Source organism: Rhinatrema bivittatum, chromosome 8, assembly GCF_901001135.1.
Source record: "Rhinatrema bivittatum chromosome 8, aRhiBiv1.1, whole genome shotgun sequence".
NCBI lineage: Eukaryota > Metazoa > Chordata > Amphibia > Gymnophiona > Rhinatrematidae > Rhinatrema > Rhinatrema bivittatum.
Window position 1 is genome coordinate 229,477,090 of NC_042622.1, and position 22,510 is coordinate 229,499,599.

At 43.4% G+C, this 22,510-nt stretch overlaps 1 protein-coding gene across 1 annotated transcript in view; it reads right to left on the reverse strand.

Moving 5' to 3' along the window:
• The window catches only part of CSNK1G2 (casein kinase 1 gamma 2), a 92,048-nt gene extending 75,360 nt beyond the window's left edge, over positions 1-16,688 (reverse strand). The window contains exon 1 of the mRNA XM_029613938.1: positions 16,115-16,688. The gene's annotated coding sequence lies outside the window, so the exon portion shown is untranslated. The remainder of the gene's footprint in view (positions 1-16,114) is intronic.
• Between the last annotated feature and the right edge of the window lie 5,822 nt (positions 16,689-22,510).

Sequence of the window (22,510 nt, forward strand, 5' to 3'; positions counted from 1 at the left end):
CTGGGCACTTCTCATTAAAACCATTATTATAAAAAAAAAAAAAAGAGGAAATTGAAATCGGCATTACTTCCTGGATAGGCAATCCCCCCCCTCTTCCTCCCCTCATGACAGCAAGAATTTGCCAGAGTTCTCAACTCTCCCAAACCACCAGTCTGCCTTTTAGAAGCCAACGCCCTGTAATTTGAAGTCTCGGATGCTACCTTGTGTTCCTAAGCAGAGTCTGACCTACGAAGATCAGTGCATCTTTCAGCCCTGGGACAGATCTCCCCTCTCAAACAAAAACAGCCCCCTGCCATAACCCTACGTCCATAGCAACTGGGGCTCATTTTCAAGGAAAGCCGCATGTTTCTGGAGACAAAAAATAACACACACCAGCTTTTCAGTAAACTCCCCCACACCAACTCTTCCAAAACAGCACTTTCTCCGCTTCTCTAAACCTCCTGGGTCCTGTCACTGAGCTCACCCTGTTCAAACAAGTGCTGGTCAAGCTGTAGAAATGCCTCCCAAGTCATGTGCTCTGTAAACTGGTGGCCAAATCATTTCTCTACTTATTTACATTTATGTCTGTTCCAATTCATGTTTCATTTTGTCATGTTTCCTTTTTAAAAAATATATATATGTTATTAATATGTTAAAGTTTTTTTCAAAGTTTATAATTTTTTGTTCAAATATTTTTAATACGAGTTAGATCATGATCGATGATGTGCAGTAATAATTGTGCTTTTGTAAGTTTGTATTTAGTGTTATTTCTATTAATTAATTACTGAATAATTTAATGTTTTGCAGCCCTACCCCCAGTCGAAACTCGGCCTGAGTCGGGCATATTTTGTTTCATTCTCTGAATTCAAACTACAATTTAAAGAAAGGAACCCCTATACCTGAGGCGACTGGTCTAATCCTACTCTGTTTGCCTCCTGGCTTTTTTGCGCCCGCCTTCCCTGTTGTTTCTTTGGACCGTCCATGCTAGGTGGCGCATTCCACAGCGATCCAACACCATCCTAGACAGCAGCGAAATCTGGATCGCAAGGGTGTAGGTTTGATTACTTCCTGCTCTTCAAAACCCCCATTTAGAGAGGGAAAACCGAACACAGCAAGTATCTTAGTGCTTCCATCAGCTGACAGATACGTAGCACACAAATCCCTAGGCCCAAAGCAAAAACAAGATTGGAAAGGCGCACGCCGAAGAGTCCACAAAGTTTCCAGCATTTACACACCAGGGTCAAAATGCATTTACCCTGTCCCCCCTGCCAGACCCCCCCTCTCTCCAGATTTATCTACGTTATTTTTAGGATGGTAGATGGCAAGAGGGCAAGGTAAGTGCATGCCTTCCCAGCTCACCACCCCTCTCTCCTCCCCAACTCATTGTGGATATCAGACCTCTAAGATATCAGCTAAGTAATCAAGACGCGGGCCTTCCTCACTAATAAAGCTTCCTCTAAACTGGCTGCCTTTCGTGGTAGGCACGGCTTGAGAGTCTCATTTTCGTCTCTTCTTTATGTATACCTCTCAAATATCAAAATGTCATCCAAATCCATTCACTAGTTTCTCCACTGATACTCTGTCACAGATGGCCATGGCTTGCTCATAAGGCATTCTTTTAATAAAGGAGGTCTAAATGGGGAAAAAAAAAAATCACTTAGAAAATAACACTAAAAAATAAAAATAAAGACAAAGGAAGTATAATCAAGGAATGAAAATCAGAGAGGTAACTGCAAACTTACGGGGTTCTGATATTAAGATAAAAGCCATATACTTGGGGTTACAGATGAAAAGGTTCTTAGAAAAAATGAAATCCTTAAAAATTTGCAGAGCGACTTTCAAAGGCATTCCCATGGGTCAAAGCGTGCCTTACGCCTGCTTGCCTGTCTGATATTTCATGAGTTGATTTTTAATTTTCAGTGTTTTTAGGTCTACTTTTATGTATTTTATAAGAAATGACTTTTAGGAATGTATTAAGGTTTAAACTGATGTTTATTGTAATATGTTGTGAACCGTTACAATGGTCTGTCTTAGCAAAGGTATATAAAACCTAATAAATAAAGATATACGGGTAGATGTGTGCATGTGTCATGTACATGCCTAAGTTTACGCAGACTGAAGGGAAGCGTTGTCGAGGGGCGCAGATAGGGAGAGGTTTGAATTTACTTGCACCCTTTTGCATTTTCAAACGTATATGGGTAAATTTTCCTGAAAGAAAAAAAAAAAATTCTGTAGCTGTAACTGTGTGCAGGTAAATTTGGCAGGGTGATTTTCAGATCCAATTCACATACATAAGGTTCGCTTTGAACATCTGTATAACTTCTGCATGTATTTGATTTCGAATTTCGGTAAGATGGTGCAAAATGACACCACCCCCCACCTCTACAAGTCTGTAATCTAAAAGGATGTTTCTGGAGCAGGAGAAATTCAAGAGCATTCTTGAGGCGTATCAGATCTGGAGGAGGGAACCTGGTAATCTGGAAAGCTCTCATTACATATATGCTGACGATATTCAATTAATTTTACCCAGCGATGACACAATAGAAAAAACATTAAACATAGCTAACATGTATCTCGATATCAAACAGCTACTAAACCAAATGGAATTAGTTATTAATATAGAGAAAACAGAATTCCTACATTTAGAACGTAAAAACATTGAAATCATTCAAAACCCAATCACACTCAAAAACAACCAAAAAATAGAATTAGCAGAGAAAGTAAGAAACCTCGGAGTGATAACTGACACGGAGCTAAACCTAAAGCAACATATATCTTTAAAAGTAAGGGAAGGATACGCCAAACTCATGACTCTTAGAAGACTAAAACCACTACTAACAACTAATAACTTCCAATCTGTGTTACAAGCTCTGATTTTCGCTAGCACTGACTACTGTAATGACCTTCTACTGGGTTTACCATACACTACGATAAGACCACTCCAAATAATACAGAACACTGCCGCAAGAATTCTGACGGGTAAAAGAGAGACCATATCACCGAAACCCTAGCTGAACTACACTGGTTACCCATTGAGCAAAGAATACAGTACAAAACCCTATGTACCATACATAAATTAATACATAACGAAAAAGCTGAATGGCTGAACACAGCCCTTCGCATACATGCCCCTCACAGAAACCGGAGATCAGCAAATAAAGTATTACTAACTATTCCCTCTGTCAAAACAGCAAGGCTAACCCAAGTAAGGGAAAGGGCGCTCTCCTTAGCAGGACCTATATTATGGAACACAATGCCGGTAGAAATCTGCTTACAAAGAGACATCAAAACATTCAGAAATAAATAGCCATGTTTTTAAATTTTAACAAGCGTATCACAGAGAGAATGGACAGTAAAATCCACAGAGTAGAGGATGCAGTCTGCAGAACACCCACACACATTACCCTAATCTATACGTGTGTGTATTGTATTTTTTTATATAGTTTCGTTCACCAAAGGATAAGATATTATGATTAATCTATTTTAAAGTGGTCACAGATAAGAATGGACATAATGTATCACACCCACCACTTAGTATTTATGATAAAACTATGTTACCGTAACCTGATGGCACCTGTTTAATGAATAGAAATCAAGACATCTACCAACATTAATATTTGTGCCTTGTTGTGATGGTACCTAGCTTAACGACGGTATAGTAAAGATTTTAAATAAATAAATAGTCTCTGGACGATGCTCTTGTTGGTCCACTGAAAAGTTACGGTCAGCAGAGAACCTCTTGGAGCAATTCGGCTTTTAGAACTCTGCTCTTCTACGGTTAAATGGTGTTTCGTCTGCTGCAAATAGCATAGGAAGTCTTGGCATTCTGGAAACACTCTTGTCCTGCGGCGGTTTTGGAGCAGAACAGAATTTGATGGCTGTCCTGGAAGCCTGCACTATCCCAGGGGTGATAACCCCCTCCCCTCCCCTGGATAAAAACCATGCATATTGAGTAAGCTGGCGAATGAGAAAGTTACCTGAATAACAGGACCTTCAGCAGAACTTCTGAAAATATCCAGATAACTTTACGTCGGGCATTTATCCAAACAAACTTACCTGGCTAATTCTGTCAGGCAGCGCTGATGTTCAGCACTGCCCAGACAAAATGAAACCGTGCCCTGGGAATGGCCCCAGTGTCACCTCTCTTCACCTGTGCAGGCAACAAAGTTGCTTGGACAATATTTAGACAGAGAGCAAGGGTAGTGAGGAAATATTCAAACTTTGGAGCTTGTCCAGCTAACTCTGAATTTTGGATCTCAACATGCATGCAATACCTAATGTACCGCCAGGCCTTACAGGTAAATGCAGCAATAAAGCTTCTCCCCATTTGGCTCAGACATACACACTCCTTGCCAAATATATTTTCACAGTTTAAATACTGATTGCTAAGCAGTAAACCCAAAAAGATTACAACCAATGTACTAAGTATATAAAAAAAAGAAAATACCGGGCTATGTCCCAAACAGCAAGAGGTCAAGATCTGGGGCATGTGATGTGATTTCATAATAAATATCCAAGTTTTCATCTTCCTCTACAAATGAACACCAAATTGTGGATGTGTGTATAAGGCAACAGACTAAAGTCATAAAAGCAAATTCTGTAAGTGAAAAAAAAAAAAGAATGCGCCTAAAGCAATTGCTCCTCTTGATAGTGCATCTTTCACCTTCACATTCATCTCGCCGCCCTCCACAGACAATATTCCTATTCTATAGGTTTCTGCAAAACACAAGGTATCAGTCTGCGTTAACAGATGTCCTGAATAAGAGAAGTTCTGCTTCCCACAGTCTCAGATGCTCCTGCACATTCAAGCACATACAACTTGGAGGATTCTCTTCCTGTTGCAAACGTCCCCCCCCCCCCCCCATTGGGTAGGAAATGCCCTAGGACAGTGACCTGAGGAGAGAAGCCTGTAGGAAGAATGGTCTGACATTCTGCTCTGGAAAACCAGACTGCTTCAGTTACCCAGGTGCTAGTGCAGTGTACCACGCCAAGGCACCCAAAGCCACCGCTGATCAGAAACAGATACAGAGCGGGACGCACCCGATGAGCATTTCCAACATATATCAGACTACATTATACAAGAAAGCGCGCTTTTTCAGTGGCAGGCCCACTCCTCTGGAACTCTATACCAGATACACTGCCCAAATATCCAACAGAAAGCAATTCAAAAAAGAATTTAACACAAATCTTTTTCAGCTAGCCTATAATATTTCAGAAACTTGACAAACATTACATCAATCTCAGTAGGTTTTCTGGAGGTCATGTGTAGCACTATAAGACACACGCTCTCCTTTTCTTGTTATGTAAGATGTAACACTTTACTTTTATTTTTTTTATTTATATTAATGACATTTTTGTAATTTTTTATTCTTTATTTTTATTGATTTCATATTTATGTTTTACACTTGTAAACTGTTTTGACCAAGTAATTGTAAAAGGCGGTATATAAACACTTTTTAAATAAATATATGTGAAAAGAATTCTGGGAGCAAAACCAAGATGAGTCCTAGGATAAAAACAGAGTCCCACAAACAGCAATTTTCTTCCTTACCACATCACCCTCTTTTCGCCCATTCTCTGGATGATCACATCGGACAATTACAGTCTCACTGACACCATAAGAAGAGCGATTTCCAAACAGATCTACTTATGGCCATCTGAAACCATCTCAGCAACTTCGCAGTCACAAGGAACAAATCCGGCTTCGTGCGCTGAGACTGGAAGCCCTCCCTGACAGGGACCGGCTTTAGGGTACCACAGATCACCACACATGGACGTTTCTGCTCTTTTGACCTCAGTCAGGAGCAGCACACAGAAACAAAACATTCCCATCTGCGTCCCCTCCCAAAACCCTTTTGTAGAACGTGCATGTTTTGGTTGTGCGTCGCCTTGAACCAAGGAGAAAGCGGGTTATACATCTTAATTAAATAAATAAGATGAATAAACTTGTATGCTCCCCTGAGTGTGGACCCATTGGCTTGCAACATAGGAACAAGCTGTGATGACAGAAAGGCTCCTGGACTCTTACTGATCTCTCTGCTCTCACCAGAAATCCCAAATTGTGCGGTGCCATTTCAATTCCTCTCTTGGGAAGAGCACTGAAGATCAAAACCCCAACCACACCGCCTCCAACCTCTACGAACTTTCCTAAAACCCTTTCGCTAGTAGTCGGCTCAGTTCATCATTTTCTAGGCTAATTGTTTTGTGGATACTGCGTGGAGAGTAGGGAATACTTTGTGCCAGGTTTTAATCTTAACTTCATCGGACATCCCTTTTAATTTGTTTTGTATTTCCACCCCTCACTCAAGGAATAGCTTAGGGCTTCCCACCTGCTCAAGTGGGACTGATTAAACTGACACAGTAAAAACTGCAACAGAGACTTATGCAGTGGCAGCTTCGGATGGATGATCACTGGACAGAAGGTGCGTCACAAAAGAGCCTACATCACGCCTGCTTGGTAATTCGATCTGCTCTCATGTCTTGAGTTCAACCAAGCAGCTCAGAAGGGCAGAACAGCACTGAAATACCAGCAAACAGCATTTTACAGACGCTATGTCCTTCCTCACATCCCACCTCTCTTCCTCTCTCATCTTAAGGAGCAAAAGCCTCTGTTTTGTGTTATACTGGTTCTACTAGGAAAGTGTTTCTGTACACAGCAGTAATCCACCACGCACAGGTCTAGAAATGATTCACAAGTTTGGGGTTGTGAGAAAAGCCATGGGAGTCCCCCAACAGTATCTGCAGTGTCCACCTACACCAGTTGGTTTCCTCTGTCTGCCACTTGCTCTGGCCATGAACACAGCACTCAGCCCTCTTCTGCTCAAACTTCACTTTGCAAGTATCCTGAGGAACGTACACCTTAACTGTGGGCACTCATACTTTCATTAAAGCAGCGTTTCTCAATCATCACCAAACAAACAGATTTTCGGGCAGCCACCGCTGATGAAAACATCAACTAAAGTTAACTGAATATTTTTAGTAAAAATTGTCAATCTGGACTGAAGCCACCAAAAACCATCTGTTTTATGAACTCCTGCTTGAATGTAAGTAGTACCAATTTGGAGATATAAAATTGATTTAAGGCAACATTCACTTATGTAATCAGGAGATTATAACTTTCTTGGCAGTCAAGCAGCTGTCAGCTCCAGGTAAGCTCTCGCCGTGACCCGGGGTTCTGGGGAACCCTGCTCTTAACCCTTTACTCTTCATCTAGTCCTCTCTCACAGTAAACCCCATACAGGCAAGCACTAACTACCTCAGTCCACAGGGTTTGGAGTTCTAGTGTGGAAGGTCCTGAATTTAAAAAAAGAGCTCTGCTGTCAGCTCCTGGTCAGAATTCTCCACCATTATCCACATCCTTACAAAAACAAAGGTATCTAATTAGCCCATATAATCCCTGTCCAGGACAATTACTAAAAGATTTGAGAATCTCTCTCTCCTTCATTAGCTCAACTAGTCAATTTATCTCTAACTTCTGGTACCTTCCCAAATACTTTGACACAAACTTCCATCCTTCCAATTCCTAAAAAGAAATTATTAGATCCTTTGGACCTTTCAAATTACCGTCCAATTGCTTCTTTAGCTACTTTAGCTAAAACGTCTGAACCCGTAGCTCTTCAACAGTTAAATGAAAACACAGTAACAATATTCTTCACCCAAATCAACAGTTTTCATAAAGGAAATAGTACAGAATCCCTCCTACTCATCTTTCGACTCCATTATCCTAGGCTTCGATTCCAATGTAGATTACATTTTCGCAGCATTCAACACCCTAAATCACAAAATTCTTTACGCCAATCTTCAACACATTGGTATTAACAGTACTGTCCTCTAATGGTTCAAATCATTTCTATCCCATCTTCCTCAGCAAGTCAACCTTGGGCACTGTCATTCCAACTGATACTACACTAACTCAGGTGCCCTCGAGGGTCGGCCCTAGCTGCTATTTTTTTTTTTTTTTTATATTTGCTATCACTCTGCCATCTACTTTCTGGTCTTCGTATATATTTCAAAATACATGCTGACGACATTCAATTTATCTTGCCATATACTACCTCCTGGAGTAATACGCTATCTTTAATGAACTTCTACCTTAAAACACATGGTATCCCACAAGCGGCTGAAACTGAAATAATATACCTATTCACCATTCCCAATACCCCCCAGAATTTATACAGTGGGCCCTTGAGTTATGACCAAAATTCCAGTTTTGAGTTACAAATAGATTGGGGGGGAGGGAGAGAGACTAGCCATAATGCCCTCATACTAGGTAGGTGTTTATATCCCTATATGAGGCCCACCTAGTTACTCCAGGTGAGGTTTAGGTAGTAGTGTAGGGGTTAGGGGCCACTTTGACATGCAGAGTGAGACGTACGAACAGAACAGTGCACTCTTGTGAAGATTTGATGACCTTCGGAGTGAGGAAACTCACCCAAAGATGAAATTTGTGCAATGTTCTCTCAACCTAGCTTGATGTTACCCAGGTAGAGAGTCCATATGCAGATATCGTAAAGGAACCGGTGGAGGAGGTGAAATTGTTGTTTCTGGAAGGCTAGGTACATTTTATAACTTTTTGGTGAGTACACTAGGAAATTATTGGTGTTTCTGGAAATTACTGACATTATACAACCATTTTTTTTAAATTATAGAAATGGTTAGGTAAGGGGTGCATTTGGGAGGTTTGGAACACATTATGGGTATTTCCATTATTTCCTATGGAAAAAATAGTCTTGACTTACAACCAACTTGAGTTACAACCAGCCCTCTGGAACCAATTGAGTTCGTAAGTCAAGGGACCACTGTATTTGAAAATGTCACCATTCCCATTTCAAGCCAAGCACATAATTTAGGTATCATTTTAGAGTCCAGCTTGTCAATGTCTGCCAATATTTCAATCAGTAATAAAAGGTTCTTTTTACAAAATACATCTGTTAAAAAGACCAAAACCCCTTTTGTATCCCAAAGACTTCTGTTCTATATTACAAGCCTTAATTTTGATAGGCTTAAATTATTGCAATTCACTCTATTTAGGCCTCCCAGATTCCGCTTTACACCACCTCCAATTAGTTCAGAATACTGCTGCTCGCCTTCTCACCAATACGAATCGCAGAGAACACATTACTCCTATCCTACAACAGCTCCATTGGCTTCCAATTCATCAACATATTCAATACAAAGTATTATCCATTATTAACATTACATCAACCTCCACGCCATCTGTGATCAACTGACAAAAACTACTTGCAGGCTCCAAACATTAAGATATCTAGGCTAGACTTAACCAGAAAACACGCCTTCTCTGTAGCAGGCCCTATATTATGGAATTCAATACCAAACTCAATCTGGCTCCTAACGAAAACAAACAAATTTTAAAAGGCTGTAAAAATATATTTATGCTCATCCGTGTTCCACCCATCAGGCAAAGATGGCATTCTTTTTCTTGCATTTACTGTACTACCTTTAGTTTGTCTTTTTAAATTGTCTGGGTTTTTGCACTTAATTTTAAATGTTTTATTCATGATTATGTACATTATCTCTGTAAACTACCTAGATCTACCAAAATTGTAAATAAATAAGCTATGTTTTAAACCACAGCACCACTTCAGAAAGTTATCAGGACAACTTCTAGTGGACCAAAACAAAAGTTGATCTTCCCCATCATGTACATCTTCAACTGGAGTAACTACTCTAAAGGATTTTAACTGGAGTTCCAGCCTGAATTGGGCACAGAATGTCACACTGGAACCACAGTTTTTATGTACAATGGTTATAACTAGCTCATTTGCCCAGTTTTACTTGTGAGCGGTGCAACAGTACTACACTCACTATAGCCGTAATTTAAGCTACAGCTGGGGACCTTGAGAAGGTGATCCTGCAACGTTCTGAATGCAAACCAAGCATTTAGCTTAAACAGATCTCCCTGTTCAGGGATTGGCTCATTTCTCCTGCCTCTCACAGGCAAGCAACGGCAGATGAGAAAATGAATATCAAATTCAGTATTTAGTGCTCCATCGTAACTTGCACTTTTAGGTGTTTTTTTTTCCAAAGCCAGGTCATGTCTTCATCTGTGAATCCTGATCAATGGAAGAATTACTGGGCCAATTTAGACACAAGTTGGAAGGTGACAGGTATAGTACAAGGGCCAGGTACACACCAGAGTCTGAAGATCTTTGTGTCACACAGAGGTTTATCAGGGCATTTTCTAGGTAATGGGCAGCTGCTACTACTAGCTAAGCTGCATAATTTGGCTCTCTCAGGGCTGCAGCAAGCATAGCTATGTTACACTAGCTATCCAGGCTCACGCTTCTCTCTCGGTACTAGTGCAGCCAGCACACCTACCTACCCCCTTCTTGGCAGTAAAGAACACCACTGCCTCGTCGTGCAGTACCTTTGGGAAAGGACTTTGCCAACTTGTTCTTTTTTCTACTCACTATTCTTCCAATTTGGTTTCTTCAAAAAGGACCATGAATCTCGGAGCACAGCCAACCCAGAGTTCTAAACTATGCCGCCTAAGCTGTAGTATGGATTCTTAGGATGGTCCAAGACCTATGGACACCATCAGGGCCATAGAACAAAGTCCTGCAATACCTGTTTTTTTGGTTTTTGGTTTTTTTTGTTTGTTTTTTTTTTAGTTTGGAACACCAGCGTTTTGGTTATTTCTGTAGACTAATACAAAAAAATCTGCGATGCCTCCATCACTAGATGCTCTGGGATTAACATACTTATTAACTCAGCATCATCAATCCTACAGTCTCACACCAATACACATATAATTCTCAGCAAAGTCAGGGTACATGCTAGGACTGCAGAGCATTATGGGACACATTTTTGTTCTAAGCTGGAAGGAGAGTACTGAGATATGTGGTTCACTAGATCATATCCCAGCATGGCCTACTAAAATATTCATCTTTCCGGAGTAGATAAAATGAAAATCAACAGTAACTGGGTAATAATTGTGTGTACTGTGTCTGTTCAAAACAGATGACAACACACAAACAAACTTCTTCTGTAACAGCAAAACACAGTGACCTTACACATGCACAGTGTCTCAAAGTAGAAGCCAAGTCTCCCGAGAGAAATTCTCTCTCAAGGAAAGGTCAGCTCCCTCCCTATTATTCTACCAGTGCATTCGTGGTCAAGACAGTAACCAAAACACGGACAGAGAAAGGGTGAAAAATGACTAGAGCTAAGGGTTTTCTTCTAGTCAGATCTGATCCACCAGTCCAGAGAAGAATCTGGGACCAGAGCTCAAAAGCTATAACCCTGATTTGATTACAACTCATCAACAGAGCATCCTTCACATGGCTGACAACTCATGAAAAGGCCCCCAACTCCTGAGTACAGCAGCCTTACAGGACCTGCACCCACTGCACCAGAAACAGTGGCCCCCATCACTCATGATGATTTTACTGACGTGCTATTATTTTCTTTATCAGGGCATTCAGTAACACAGGAGGATCCTACTCATGCTCCTCCAGTGTAGCGTAAATTATTCACTGCAGAAAACGTGAAGAAACATGCTATGTCGATTAGACAGGCCAACTGTTAAAGGCAAGAATCAATTCACACAGACACAAGATCAGTCACCACAGAGAAGACCAAAGCGACATCTCCATGGGGAAGCATTTTTTGGAAGCAGACCACTGCATCAATGACTTTAGGAAGAAGATAATTAAAGGAAAATTTAACACCAACCAGGAAGGTAAGATTTTGGAAGTTAAAATGTTCAGACAGACGTGTTTTAACCCCTTAAGAGCCATAAAATTATACTGTCACCTTCTAATCGTTCATCAGACCTCCCCAGCCAACCCCTTTTATGATTCACATATTTTCTGTTAATATTTTTGGCGCATTCTATTCTGTCCCAAGGAAAGAAATATTAGCTCCTGAAAACTAGGCAAGTACTAAGTTAATCCAGTAAGAAAGCATTGCCTTATACTTTTCTCGTTTTATTTTGTTAACCTTTATTTCCATGTATTCATGTGGACTAAGAGCAACATTTACTGCTGGTTGGCAACCCCGATTCTTCACTATGGTGATGAACAAGTCCACTGGCTAGTGCCTGGCACAGCATGCTTCAGCAGCCAAACATACAAACACCACCAATGTAAAAACGTGGTACCCTTTATTACACAGAACGAGCCAAGTGTCCCGAGGAGCAGCAATCTGCATGATACACAAGACTTTTGAACAAACTCTGCAACCATTCCTTTGTCTGCTGATGTGCCAAAAGGCGGCTCTGCATCAATTCTAAAAAATATCCATCAAGTTAAATAGGGTGCAACATTAAATCTTAGTATGGTGGGGATCCAGCTATGAAGCAACAGTCTCAAACTCACAACCCCAAAGAATAAGAACTCCGAAAACCTTGGCACTGATGCATAGAAACGACAGCAGAAAAGGACCAAACGGGCCATCCAGTCTGCCCAACAAGCTTATGATAGTTCCTGCTGCGCTGTGCAGGTTACCCCCATGCTTATCGGTTTCCCACATCATAAAAGTCAGGGCCCTCGTTGGTTGCTATTCAAATCCAATTCCCTGTTACCCCTTGCCATTGAAGCAGAGAGCAATGTTGGAGTTGATTCAAAGTATCAGGCTTACTGGTTAAGGGTTGTAACTGCCACATCAGCAAGTTACCCCCAAACTTGTTTTCCTATATCTGAAAAGTCAGGGCCCTCACTGGTTGCTGTTAAGAATCCAATTCCCCCTGCCATTGAAGCAGAGAGCCATGAAGGAGCTGCATCAACAACTCGATCTGGGCTCTCTGCTATAATGGGGCTAGAAGGCATAATGGACTTGCATCAACAACTCCATCATTTATTTAAATGTTTTATATGCCGTCATTCCATGTGAGAATCACCAGATCATAACGGTTTACAGGTAAAACATTCATAATTATAATGAGTGTTACAAGTGGACAACCATTCATAATAAACGGAAGTATTCAGTGGCAGATTCCCGATGAAGACCGGCCCGGGAATTCGCCGCCCAGGGGATACCACGTGGTCTGCCAAGCGCAGCTCTGTCACGGCCGTGCTCGGCAGACCACGTGACTAACGCGACCGGCCCACCGGAGAATGCCCGATCCCCCGATAGGCCAATCCGCCTCTGGAAGTATTATAAGGGTAGTCATAAAACATGAAAATATAGCTAGATTATAGGAGTTTGCTGGGGGGGGGGGGGGGGGGGGGTGGGGGGTTCTGGTTCAAAACATACAGGCCGATACAGTACAGTGTGCTCCGGTGGAGCGCACTGTTAACCAGCATTTGGACGCGCGTTTTTGACGCGCTAGCTTTACCCCTGATTCAGTAAGGGGTAATAGCACGTCGAAAACACGCGTCCAACCCCCCCGAAACTAATAGTGCCTGCAACATGCAAATGCATGTTGATGGCCCTATTAGTTATTCCCACGTGATTCAGAAAGTAAAATGTGCAGCCAAGCTGCACATTTTACTTTCAGAAATTAGCGCCTACCCAAAGGTAGGCGTTAATTTCTCTCGGCTCCGGGAAAGTGCACAGAAAAGCCGTAAAACCTGCTGTTCTGTACACCCTCCGAGTTAATATCATGGTGATATTAAGTCGGAAGTCCCAAAAGTAAAAAATAATTAAAAATAAAAAAATTTTAAATCAGCCCGCGGCTTGAAAACCGGATGCTCAATTTTGCCGGCGTCCGGTTTCTGAACCCGTGACTGTCAGCGGGTCCGAGAACAGACACGGGCAAAATTTGGCGTCGGCTGTCAAACCCACTGACAGCCGCCGCTCCTTTTACCACGGGCCCTAATTAACATAATTTTATTTACTGTATCGCATGCACAGGACACTGGCCTGGGCGCTCGCCCGCTCTCCCATGTTTCTTTCTGTATCGGCCTGTTAATTTGGTTGTCAGAGTCATGAGGAAATAGGTGTTCCTGCCGAGTAGAAGGCATTATTGAATAACCAAGATTTTAAGTCCCTCATGAATTTTTTGTCCAATATTGTTCAAATTTCCTCTGGTATGGCGTTCCACAGTTTTGGGCCAGCAATTGATATCACTCTCTCGTTTGGGCTAGCTGAAAATTTTTTTAAGTTTGGGATTTCTAGGAGACCTTTGTTCTGTGATCTGAGCGTTTGCGGGCGGGTTGTGAGGTTTAAATGTTATTCCCAGATCATTGTTGTTTGGGTTAATGTTGCTGAATATTGTTAGAACTTTAATGTATGCTTGACTGTACAGGAAACCAATGCAGAGCCAGCAGTGTTCGAGTGATGTGGTCAAATTTCCTTGCTCCAGACAATAGTCTAGCTGTGGCATTTTGCAGTAGTTGCAAAGGTTTTAAGTGACTTGCCGGAAGACCTAAAAGTAAGGAATTACAGTAATCTTGGTTTGAGAATATGAGACATTATAATACTGTTCTGAAATCTGTTGTGCTTAGTAGAGGTTTCAATCGGCTCAATCTGCAGCTTGTAGAAACCAGATCTAGTCAGTTTGCTTATGTGGGCTTTCATTGTTAAATTTTCATCGATGTGGACCACTAGCCCCAGGTTTGCTACCTTCTCTATGACTTTTGGCAACACAATATGCTGCAAACCATTCACAACTGGGGTACTATAATAATATTCCTTCTCCCACCAGAATATGGCAAGCAGCATATATGGCCATTCACTCCTGTATTGGCTGCACAGACACAAACTTAAGTAATAAGAATTATACAGCAAGTCACACACAGGTTGGATAAAGGGTGCAGTATATATTCTCATTTTCAGGCCGATACAGTACAGTGCGCTCTGACCGAGCGCACCGTTAGCCTGCTCTTGGACGCGCATTTTCCCTTGCCCCTTATTCAGTAAGGGGAGGAAAACGCGCGTCCAACCCGCGGCACCTAATAGCGCCCTCAACATGCAAATGCATGTTGATGGCCCTATTAGGTATTCGTGAGCGATTCAGAAAGTAAAATGTGCAGCCAAGCCGCACATTTTACTTTCAAAAATTAGCACCTACCCAAAGGTAAGTGCTAATTTCTTCCGGCACCGGGAAAGTGCACAGAAAAGCAGTAAAAACTGCTTTTCTGTGCACCCTCCGACTTAATATCATGGCGGTATTAAGTCGGAGGTCCCGAAGAGTAAAAAAAAAGTTTTAAAAAAAATTTGAATTCGGCTCGCGGCTGTCGGGTCGAAAACCGGACGCTCAATTTTACCGGCGTCCGGTTTCCAAGCCCATGGCTGTCAGTGGGCTCGAGAACAGACGCCGGCAAAATTGAGCATCGGCTGTCAAACCCGCTGACAGCCGCCGCTCCTGTCAAAAAGGAGGCACTAAGGCTGCGCTAGTGTCCCTAGCGCCTCCTTTTGCCTGTTTTTACCGCCGGGCCTAATGTAAATACTGAATTGCGCGCACCGGCGAGTGGCCGGTGTGCGCGCCGGGAGACCGGGCGTTCGCCTGCTCTCCCGCGAACTTTACTGTATCGGCCTGTTTGTGATGTGAATTGGAGCATTCTCCCCTCAGTTTCTGGTTTTATCCAACTAAACATAGTTTAGAAAATTAATTAAAATAACTTTATAAGTCTGCCTTGTGTGTGATGTGTTCAGAAGTTGAGCATGTCTGGAACTGAAAACATGGCTGCCTCACATTAAAAAAAGAATATATATATATATGTTTAATTCAAGTTGGTCTTAATGTTTATTTGTATCTTGCTATTTTTATGGCTGTCTAGTGCCCCTTGCAGCAGCTTCAGCTTAACCTACAAGAATGACCGAGTTTTAAGCAATATATTTCATTATGCTTCTCTCCTTCATTAGAAATGTTCTGAGATTTTGTTTTAAACACGTTTTAAAACTTTTGTTTTAACTAGGCAATTGTTTTACACTTTTCATTCCATAACTGCCAAAAACACAAGGGTACAAGGTTTTAAGATAAAACCTTACCGGCACGTAGATTTCTTACAGTAAAAAGAAAAGAATCTGTAAAACCAATTTCCCCCGGCAATAAGTGCGGTAGCTGGGTGGTTAGGCCACTGATCAATAAATCACAACTTTGGATGCATTGTTAAAGCCTTTTTTTCGACGAACAGCAGCAACATCCCTCCTGAAACAAATGTTATTTGCTCAGAGAAAGCAAAATGTTTAAAAAGAATTATTGTGGTGAGCTGGCTGAAGTGCTTATTACCTGTTTCCTGGGATTTCTCTTCCTAATACACTGTCCGGTTATAACGTGTATATCTGGATCGGGGAGCACTTAGGGAGCATGAATATTATTATTATTCTTTCTTCCTGGCAGTGTGTGTCCCAGGCGGCAGCAGCAGCAACAGGGCGCCTCCTTGGTGTCCCCCGCACATACCGCGCTCCGCTTCTTTGCCTCTCTCCCGGGGGGGCGGGGGAGGAGGGTGGTGGTAGTGGGGCCCTCACGGCGGGGAACCGGATCCGGGCCTCATGCTCATCCCCGGCATTTCCTCCCTCCTCCTCCTCCGCCGCCACCGCCCCCTCCACCCCTCGCCGTCGACTCTCTGTCTTTCTCAGCCTCTCGCCATCCGACGACAGCTGCGACGTAGCAAGCGTCTTTTGCGTAAGGCCGGCGCCTAGCTATGACCGTTACGTCACACCGCCTACTTAAAACGGTTTGGTGAATGAGCTGCGGAGAGTAAAGGGAGAAAAGAGGGGAGGGGAGGGGAGGAGGGTAGCGGCACTAACACCTCCTATTTTCCCCTCGGAGACGCAGGCGCGCAGCCATTACGCAGCCGGCGTAGGGACGGAGGTTACCTAGTACTGCCGTTGTTAGGGGAGGAGGCGGAGCAGAGTTTACGTACATAGAGCTGCGCGGTTTCGCGGTGTTTTTACGACATCCGTCTATGCTTGGCGGCGTTGTGTAGGGAAAGTCCTGATTTCTACGGTCAGTGCTTTGGTTCGGAGAGGGAAAGCCGAGTGGTGTCAAACGCTAATCAACCTTATTTTCCGGTAACACACTGACCCATCAAATGTACAGTCTGCAAGGAGCCCAATCGCCATGAGAACCAGCTTTTAAATAACTGGGGGCAATGTTTCCTTTACTTTTTTAAATGATTGATTTGCAACTTTTTATAAGCCGATTTAAAAAATTTGTGCTCCGTGAGCCACAATAATACAAACGCTATCAGGATTTCTTGTATGACTATCAGGCCGATGCAATACCGTGCGCTCAGGCTAGCACACAGGTTAACCTGCAGTTGGATGCATGTGCGTCCATAACCCCATATGCAATAAGGGGATTAGCGTTTCCAAAATGCACGTTCAAACCCGTGCGTAGCCAATAGCGCTCATCACATGTAAATGCCATGTTGATGAGGCTATTATCTATTGCCCCTGTATGTAAAAAATAAATGTGCACCCGACACACATTTTACTCTTGAAAATTAACGCCAGCCCTGGAGTTGGCGTTAAGTGTTGAGGAGCCCCAAAAGTTAACAGAAAAGCAGAAAATGCTGCTTTTCTGTAGTTCCTCTGATTTAATATTGTGGCTAAGTTGGAGGAACAGAAAAGAGTAATGTAAAAAAATTATTTTAAAAGTCTTGCCGGCGGTGCACAGGTTAGGGAAATGGACACTCATAAAATTGAACGTCCATTTTCCTAACCCTCACACAGCCACTTTTCCTTGGTACCTGATGCCATGGACACACTAGGGACACACAATTTATCCCTAGCACATCCTTTTTAGCGTGGTGTTTTATTTGCCTATTGCATCGAGCGTCTAGGAGAGGCGATTTTGCAAGTGTTAAAAAAAAGTGCTTCCAGTTTGGATGCACGTTTTTAGTGCATTGGTATTGCATCACCCTGAATGTTTTGCTGTGTGTGCAGGGTTCTAGACCTTTGTGCATGCACACAGTTTAGAGAGAACAGTGATTAGAGGTGCTAAACTCAATACATCCTACCCTTTTCTGCACATAGTGAAGGAGTTTGCTTAGTAATGGGGTTGCCAGAGCAAGCACGCTTGCCAATAACCAAAACACAAATGATGGTAGATGCCCTCAAGAGCCCAGCTTGTTTTTCTTTCCTACTGCAGTACTACACGCTCACTTTATCTTCATATTTCCTCTACCAAGGATCCTCTGTCCATATGCCATGCTTTTTTTTATTTCCAATACTGTGTTTACCCTCCTTCCAACCTTCCTACCGAAGACACTGCTCTTTCTATGAAAAATTCTAGTCTGGTCTTGGACAAGAAAAGTAGATTCATGACAGGTTGTGATACTTTTTATTAAACTGGCTTGAAATATATATTAGCAAAGATGTTTTCTTATGTGAGATTTGTTTTGAGATCACATATGTCTCTTTGTGAGATGTATGAGTCTACCCCTCCTACTCCCCACCAATATTGCAGCTTCATGTCATTATTCCTTATTATACACAGTAACATGACGGCAGATGAAAACCAAAATGATTCATACAGTCTGTTCAGTTGAAATTTGCCATTTCTCTTCATACATAGGGATGACAGCAAATAAAGACCAAATGGTTCATCCAATCTTCCCCGCAAGTTGCTCATAGTAGTAATTTCCGTTCCATGCAAGCTACCCTCGTGTCTTCTGTTAAGGATCTTAACTGCCGCTCCATGCAGGTTACCCCCATGCCTTCAGTTATAGTAGTAACTGTCGCTCCGTGCAGGTTACCCTGTGCCTTCTGTTAAGGGCAGTAATTTCCGCTCCATGCAGGTTATCCTCATGCCCCCTTTTTTCATATCCAGCATCTAGCATTCAGGGATCCGCAGTGTCTGATCCATGCCCTTTTGAAGTCATGGGATAAACACTGTGGATCCCTAAAAGGCTAGAGGAAGGGAATAAATAAAAAAGCTTAACCAGCACGGAGCGGCAGTTACTACCCTTAAGAGAAACATGGGGGTAATCTGCAATTACTAGCTTGGGAAGCTTGCTGGGCAGACTGGATGGACCACTTTGGTCTTTTTCTGCCGTCATTACTATGTTACTATGTTTTATTGTTTTCATCCTTACCACCTCTTCCAGGAGGGCATTCCAGGCATCCACTACCCTCTCTGTGAAGAAATATTTCCTGATGGTTCTGAGTCAACCCCTCTGGAGTTTTATGAGCCCTAGTTCTACAGTTTTCTTTCCAACCGAAAAGGTTTGAAATTTGTGCATCATTAATACATTTCAAATCTCTGAAGGTCTGTATTATATCTCACCTGCGCCTCCACTCCTCCAAGGTATACATATTTAGATCCTTCAGCCTTTCCTCATAACTCTTCCAATACAGAGCCCACACCATTTTGGTTGTCTTTACCTGGATCTCTTCCATCTTGCCTTCATCTCTTTTGAGATATGGTCTCCAGAATTGAACACAGTACTTCAGATGAGGCCTCACTAAGAACTTGAATGGGGAATTATCACCTCCTTTTAATTACTAGTTATCCCTCTCTATGCAGCCCAGCATCCTTCTAGCTTTAGCTATCACCTTGTCACATTGCTTTGCCGTCTTCAGATCGCTAGACACTATCACCCTAAGGTCCCTCTCTTGCTCCGTGCACAACAGCCCTTCACCCCCCATCACCTACAGCTCTTTTGGATTACTGCACCCCAGATGCATGACTCTGCACTTCTTGGCATTAAACCCCAGCTGCCAGGTCTTCGACCACGCTTCAAGCTTTCTTAAATCGCTTTTCATTCTCTCTACTACCTCAGGAGTATCCACTCTATTGCAGATCTTAGTATCATCTGCAAAAAGACAAACGTTACCTTCTGTTCTTCTGCAGTGTCACTGACTAAGATATTGAACAGAATCAGTCCCATCACTGATCATTGAGACACTCCACAACACCATTCTCTCTTCAGAGTAGGTTTCATTTACCATTGCATACTGTCTCCTGTCCATCAACCAGTCTGTAATCCACTTTTCCACCTTAGCTCCCACTCCCAAGCTTCTCATTTTATTCATGAGCCTCCTGTCTCAAAAGCTTTGTGTTGCTTCCGTCGGTCTCAGACGGCTTCGCCCGACATGCCTCACCTCTATTCCAGCCTCGGGAGAATGGCGTCTGTAGCGTCTCCTTGCCGCACCCTCCGGCATCCCCGGAGTGGCTTTGGTGCAGCATCCCACCATATTGTCCTAAGGCCTCCTAGGGCGCGCACACCTCAACTCTTATAGCAGCGTTGGTGCGAACCTCGGGGGGCGTCCCCCTCGAGTGACGTCACTGCTTCAGACTACAAAAGGTTGCCCATTTGCTGACTCTCGCCGAGTTAGCAACGGATTGGATTCGTTCTGGTCTGAAGCTGCTCTGCTGCTGCTGGAAGCTATCTTCACCCTCCGGGGTTCTACTAATTTGGGTACCCGCTCCTCGGGGGCCCTTTGCTTATTTCCAGGTGCCTATCCTGAATCCAATTACTCGCTCCTCGAGGGCCTGTGTGTCTATCCTGGTGCCTGCTACCAATTCTTCTACCTGCTGGAACACTACCTATCAGCTACAGAGAGTGAGTACTACTTCTCCCAGTCTGTTCATCTACAGCTCCTCGTTGTCTATCTGCATCGGGCCCTACACCACCATTGTGGAACGGGATTCCTCTGCCGAGGATCACAGACTGTTGCTACCTATCCTCTCTCTACTGCTTATTGGGAACTCTATCTACTCAGCTACAAGGGAGTGTGTAATAACATCTGCCAATCTGTCTCTCCTACAGCGCCTCACTGGATATCTGCATTGGGGCCTTAAACCACCATTGTGGGACGGGTCTCCTCCGCCGACGATCACAGACTGCTGCTATCTAATCCACTCTCTACTGCCACCTCTGGTGAACCATACAAGCAGCATAATAAAGATATAGTCTCTGTGTTTGTGCATCTGAGTCTAGCCTGGTGCTACAGTTCCCTATGGGGCTCCTCCCTGTGGGAGTCACTTTCACTGTTACCATTAAATCCACCAAACACCTCGATATAACACTTTGCTGAAATCCAAGTTTAATGGAACACAGTCAACATGGATTTACCCAAGCAAACTTGCTAACAAATCTTCATTTTTTTTTGAAGGAGTTAATAAACATGTGGATAAAGGTGAACCGGTAGATGTGGTGTATATGGATTTTCAGAAGGCATTTGACAAAGTCCCTCATGAGAGGCTTCTAAGAAAACTAAAAAGTCAGGGGATAGGAGGCAATGTCCTTTCGTGGATTACAAACTGGTTAAAAGACAGGAAACAGAGTAGGATTAAATGGGCAATTTTCTCAGTGGAAAAGGGTAAACAGTGGAGTGCCTCAGGGATCTGTACTTGGACCGGTACTTTTCAATATATATATAAATGATCTGGAAAGGAATACGATGAGTGATGGTATCAGATTTGCAGATGATACAAAATTATTCAGAGTAGTTACCATATTTGGCGGCGTATAGGACGCACTGGCGCATAAGACGCACCCCCTTTTTTATTCACATTTCTAAGGAAAAAAATCATTTTCTATATTTTTTGATGAATTTCCATAATGATTTACTGAACTACCGTATTTTTCGCTCCATAAGACGCACTTTTTTTTCCTCCAAAAGTGGGGGGAAAATGCCTGTGTGTCTTCTGGAGCGAATATAAAAAAAAAAACCCAAAAAAAAAACTAACTACAACCCCCCACCCTCCTGACCCCCCAAGACCTGCCAAAAGTCTCTGGTGGTCCAGCGGGGGTCCGGGAGCGATCTCCTGCACTTGGGACGTTGGCTGCCAGTAATCAAAATGGCGCCAACAGCCCTTTGCCCTTACTATGTCACAGGGGCCGACCAATGGCACGGTAGCCCTTGTGACATGGTAAGGGCAAAGGGCCTTCGGTGCCATTTTGATTACTGGCAGCCGACGGCCCAAGTGCAGGAGATCGCTCCCGGAACCCCGCTGGACCACCAGGGACTTCTGGCAGGTCTTGGGGGGTGTCCCTCTCCGCTGGGCAGGAGTGCTAGAGGATGAGAGATGTGTCCCCTTTGCGTTAAGGTGGGCCTCATCTAGGGTTGGAGGCGACCAGACCCCTGCCGACCTGCCTGCCTTAGAATAACCACACAAGAGTGGTCCACTGACTACTACATGCCCTTTTGGACTTGCCGCTGGGTAGGAACAGAGGCGGCAGGCCGGAAAGGAGACGAGGGCGGACTAGGACTGAAGCTTGAAGGCTGAGACGAAGACTTCAGAACTCAGGAGTGGAACACAAAACATCGACAACAGGAACGAAAGACATCAGGACATCCGGAAAGGCGAGCGGATGGAAGCTCACCCATAGAAGGCATCTGGAACTAGAGTAGATGGAGGCTCAGGGCATCAGAAACGTCCGCGGCAAGGATATCTCTTACGGACCTTGGGAAATCCAGACGAGACGAAAAGGAAGACTTGGACAAAGACAGGTGTGCACTGTTCCACAGGACACCCTACACAGCCCACCACAGGGAGGACCCACGGGGATGGTCACAGACCACCCTGTCCTCTGTGCGCCCTACACAGCCTAAGGAGGCTGGTCACAGACCACGCGGGAGCGGGGCAGGCTCAGGAAAGGAGTCCAACTGACCAAGACTCCAATGACCGGAAACAGGAACCGGACGAAACGGATTTACCCTCGGGGTGGCC